The sequence below is a fragment of the Fukomys damarensis genome, unplaced genomic scaffold (assembly GCF_012274545.1).
Source record: "Fukomys damarensis isolate Sample0158 unplaced genomic scaffold, DMR_v1.0_HiC HiC_scaffold_37, whole genome shotgun sequence".
NCBI lineage: Eukaryota > Metazoa > Chordata > Mammalia > Rodentia > Bathyergidae > Fukomys > Fukomys damarensis.
In genome coordinates, this window is record NW_022900949.1 from 5,607,873 (window position 1) to 5,613,201 (window position 5,329).

The window sequence follows — 5,329 nt, forward strand, 5'->3', positions numbered from 1 at the left end:
CTGTCTCCCCTTCTCTTGCTCCTCCTACTTCTTCCAGAACTAGGGATTGAACCCAGAGCCTTTGCACTGAGCTACACTCCCAGACTATTTTCTATTCTGAGACAAAATCTTGCGAAGTCGCTCAGTTGCACAGGCTGAGCTCAAACGGAAGATCCTCTTGCCTCAGCCTCCCAAAGTGCTGGGATTACGAGTGTGCACCACCACACCTGGCCTGGATGTTTCATGTAGTTTCCTGCGTCCCTCATTTTGTTCAGTTTTTCTTTTTATGGGTACACATAGGCAGTACACAATGATTACTTTCACTGAGGGGAGTTGGGACCTGAGCATAACACCCCTGAGTGCTTTTGACTTCCCTTTGCCTCTCCTCCTCCCTGTGTCCCCCAGGACCCGGTCACAGTGCATTCTAGGGAGAAAGCTGTGTTTGACCCCATTCACGCTGTGCATCTCCCCACAGTAAGCCTAGGCCCTGTACCCCTGATCCCCACACCTCGGGCCTGGAGGGCTCCCCAGTTCCTGTGCACACTGGCCCCACTAAAGGCACCACATGCCATGGAGTTCTGCTCATGGCCTCACTCTGGCTGAAGAAACCAGGAAGTTTCTCTAGCACCCCACGAACTACACCTGGACTGAGGCCAACACCCCCTAAGAGGATCTCTGCTTTCTGGTATTCACATGACCTTGGGTAATTCCCTTTCCTTGAGGGTATCCACGGCTTAGCTTGCGATTGTGTTTTTGTTTTTGTTTTTTCTCCAGCCAAGGAAATGTGGCCAATATGAAGGATTCTGCAGCTATATTTAAGGCTCCAAATAAGTTGGTTTTGAGCTCATCCACTTAACCCGGTGGAAAGTTTAGTTTATACGTTTGGCCATACTGGGGATTGAACCCAGGGGCTTTATACGTGGCAGGCACTCTAACACTGAGCTACGTCTCCAGCCAGTAGATTTTGTTTTTCTTGGTTTGGGGTTTGTTTGATTTTTCAGCACTTGGGATTGAACACAGGGCCTTCGACTCAACTATATCCCTGGCCTTATTTTTATTTTTTATTTTGAGACAGGGTCTCACTAATTTGCTGAGGTTGGGCCTGAACTTGTGATCTTCCTGCCAAGCAGCTGGGATTATAAGTATGCACCTCCATGCCCTACTCAAAGTTTTTAAAGAGGGGTTACCCTTTTTCTGAAGTACAGATATTCTGGTAGCTGACTTAATGGAAGGAAGGGACCAAGTGGAAAAAATTACAGGTAGCTGCTAAGAGCTGAGGCAGCCTCTGCTGCTGAGTGAAGAGAATCCTACAATAGCAAAGAAATGAGTTTTGCCAACAACCTGACTGAATGTGGGGACAGACTGCTCCCTTCTAATCCAGACAGGAATGAACCCTACCGTAACCCGGGCTGCATTCAGATGATCCTGAGCAGAAAAACTACCTACATGACTGATCTTGTGACCCAAAGTAACTATAAGATAAACCTGTATTGTTTTTAAATGCAAAATTTGGTAAAATTTATTAGGCACACACACACACACGCACGCACGCGCGCATATACTATATATACTATATATTTATACTATATGTATACGCTATATATAGCATACTATTTAGTATATATATCTGTGCTCTAATCAAGTCTGAATCCCTCCCTTGGTTGGGGTAGGTATTCTTCTGTGTCTAGCACTTTCCACTTGAAATTATGTCACCTACACCCTAGGGGCTAAAATACTGGCCCAGAAAGTACAAGGCCCTAGGTTTCATCCCCAGCAAAACAAACAAAATATATTAGTGAAGTTCGTCCATACTGTGGCATCTGCTATTCATGTATTCCTTCTACTTGCTACAGAGCAGTGATCTAGAATCTTTTTAGAGCTTGCAATTATATAAACAGCCTGCTGTGACACACGTGCCATAGGTTCGCCACCACTGCTACAGAGGATTCCAGGGTATAAGTATTCTGTTCATTTACCTCTGGTTGTTTCTTTTCTTTTTGGGGGGGTGGGGCTGTTTCTAATTAAGGACTGTTTCAAATAACAGTGATAGAAGACCTTTACTTTTTTGTTTTTCGAAACAAGGTCTTTTTTTTTTTTTTCTCTTTCCAGTACCAGGGATCAAACGCAGGACCTAGTACTCTCCAGGCAGGTGCAGCGTCACTAAACTAAATCCCCGGCCCAAGAGACAGCGTCTTGCTATGCAGTTCAGGCTGACCTTGAAGTCAGTTTGTAGCTCAGGCCGGCCTCCCAAGCGCTGGAATTATAGGCTGAATCCCCAGCCCAACAGCTCAGATTCTTGCTCCAGTACAATCTCCTGCTAGCAGTATGTGCATATCCTTACCAGCCTTCAGAAACCCCTTATCAATTTTTCAAGTCCAGGGGCTGGGATTTAGCTCAGTGGTTCTGCTGCCTGCCTCTCAAGGGCAAGGTCCTGAGTTTGATCCCTAGTGCCAGAAGAAGAAAAAAAAAATCCAAGTATTTAAATCCAGATAGCTTACTGGGACCCCTAAGAGGTAAATACAGAAGGTGGTAGCGGTGTTGTCAAGCTCTTTGCCACAGTAATTGGCAGTGGACTGTCCTGGTCATTTATCTGTGGAGCAATTCCAAACCCCTAGAAATGTTAGTGTGTGCAAGAAGCCACACAGGACGGGTTACTCCTGGAACTAGAACTGGAACATTTCCTCGGGGAAATGGAGTCCTAGTTTGGATAGCAAGAACCCCAAGGTGGACTGAAACCCACTCAGAGAGGCCTCAAGTCTGTTTATGAACAGAAACACTACCTAAGATAGGTAATATAGATGAAGTTTCACAAAGAATTTATTTTTAATGTTCAATTATTGATTCTCATTAATCCCTTGAATTAACTTCCTATCACGAAAATTAAAAAACATATTCACACCATCTTTCTTTATCAGGGGGGAGGAGCGGTTACCAGAGATTAAGTCTAGGGCCTTCACATTAAGCTACCTCCCCAGCCCCTTTTTTCAGTTTGAGACAGGGTCTCACTAAATCACTGTTGCCTCAGCTAGGCTCGAATTTATACTCCTCCTGCCTCAGCCTCCCAGAGTGCTGCCCCTGTGCCTGGCTTTCTCTTACTTTCCCTCGGTTTGCATCTCTTCACTAGCTGTCACTCTCCTGCCACGTATATACTGAAGATCAGATTTATTCTCCCAAAGAAAAACACCACACCGTCAAACCTAAGGTTAACATTGACGTCTTCCCCTCTCACTGTAGAAATGGAAGGTAAGGAACCAATGCACGCAGAAGTTTTCCTTACCTCCCATTTTCTTTTCTTTCAACGTGGATAACTCCTATATTCTGTCTTCCGGTTTCAGCCCAAATAAAATGCACTTTTCTTACATTCACCGATTCCCATATACCAACAGAGTACGTAATATTTTACTTCTAAACGTCTGATCAATTTGTTACAATAGTTATTATTTGCTATTAACCAGATGCTTACCCTCTTCACCAATTTATAAGTTCTCCAAGATCAGCCCTAAGTTGAATTTTTTTCTCTGTCCTTAATCAGCCATGGTTATGCATCACTACATAAGAAATTACAAGCGATGGAAAAACACTTCAACACACCATGAAAAGACAAACAGAAACATCAAAATGTGTGACTTTGGGCCGGGGACTTAGCTCAGTGGTTCGGTGGCCTGCCTTGCAAGTGCAAGGACCTGAGTTCAATCCCCGGTACCAAAAAAAAAAGTGACTTTATAAAAGAACATATGACTTTTCAAAAATTCAATGCAACAGAGAAACAATGGTGACTGCTCCAGATTCAAAGAGGCTGAGGGACACTAAAATTTTTCAATATGAGAATCTTGGAATAAGCCAGGCTTGAAGTGGTCTCAGCACTCAGGAAGCTGAGGCAGGAGGATCAAGAGTTAAAGCCCAGCATGGTCTACGTCATGGCGGTGAACCTAGGGCACACGTCCCACAGCTGGCTGTTTATCATCACTGAAAGCTCTAAAAGATAGTGTCAAAGGAGGAGGAGGGAGAGGGAGAGAAAAGAAAAGAAAAAAAAAAAACTTGAAGGGATCTTAGATCCAAAAACACCCCAAAGCCTACTCTGGAACAATGCGGAAATTTTTTATTTTACACAAAGTATATATTACATAATTTTGCTGTGTTTTGGTGGTGCAGGGGCTTGAACCCAGGACCTGAAGTATGCTAAGCAAGTAGCTCTACCACTGAGCTACATTCCCAGCCCTGATGTCATTTTCTTGGTTGAAATAGTAGCATTGAACTTTCAGTGGGCCAATATCCTCATCTTCAGGTGATGTAAAAGTTAACAACTGACTCTCAGACAGTTCACCATAAACGCATGTCATTTAAATTCTAAAATTTTTAACGAGTACATGTTTGCAGTAGGCAACGATTACGTTCATCGTGGGACATGGCTACAGGGAGAACCTTTTTTTTTTCTTTTCTCTTTTAGGAGAGAAAGGAAATGGTTAATTCGCCTAAGCGCAGTGGTAGCCTAACAAAGCCTCCGTGCGTTTAACTCGTGCTTTAAAAGCCCGAGGAGGTGGGGGCGCGAGTTACAGACCGACTCGCTTCAAATAAAACCGCAGCTCCAGCGGGGCGTGGCACACGCCAGCAACCCCAGCGCTCTGAAAGGCCGAGGCAGGAAGATGGAAGTTGGAGCTCAGCCGGGGCAACTTAGGGATTTAGCCAGACTTTGTCTCGGAAAAAGGAGGGGGGTGGGGCGGGGATGTAGTTCGCTGAGGAGGCCCTGGGTTAAATTCTTAATGCGGGGATGGAGACCAAAAAAACTTCAGTGTTGGGGCTCGGGTGTAGTTCAGTGATGGAGCGCTGGCTCTGCATACTTCGTCGTCTCTCTCGCTCTCTCTCCGGGTTTTCCTTTATTAGTAAGACCCATTTTGGACTACATACAGACCCGTGCACCCGAAGACACCTAGGAATCTTGCAAGCGCTCCGGACGAAATGCAGCCCCAGCCTCCGGGAAAGGATCTCTGTCTGCACCTTTATCTTTCCGCCCGAACACCATGTGTCACCAACAAATACGCGACGCACAAAGGAAGCGAAATTCTCGGATGCAGCATTCGTTTGCATTAAAAAAAAAAAAAGTGACGAGCCCCCCCCCGCCCCCGGACCCACCTTTCACCCAGTGGTCCCCTGCACGCGCGGAAACCGTCGGGTCCCTGAAGCCGAAGGACGCAGCGTCCACGCGTGATCTCAGAGGCTGGGGGTAGAAATGCAGCAAGGTTACCGCGGAGGCTTTGGAAGAGGGGTGTGCACCGTGCACGCCAACCTCGGGGGCGAGCGCGGGCGACCCTCCCCGACCTGGCACCTGCAGGGGACGCGCGCCCGAGGGGCC

At 46.2% G+C, this 5,329-nt stretch overlaps 1 protein-coding gene across 2 annotated transcripts in view; it reads right to left on the reverse strand.

Moving 5' to 3' along the window:
* The window catches only part of LOC104869448 (zinc finger protein 426), a 27,506-nt gene that overhangs the window by 21,745 nt on the left and 432 nt on the right, over positions 1–5,329 (reverse strand). For both annotated transcript variants that reach the window (XM_010634688.3, XM_010634689.3), the window contains exon 2: positions 5,110–5,194. The gene's annotated coding sequence lies outside the window, so the exon portion shown is untranslated. The remainder of the gene's footprint in view (positions 1–5,109; positions 5,195–5,329) is intronic.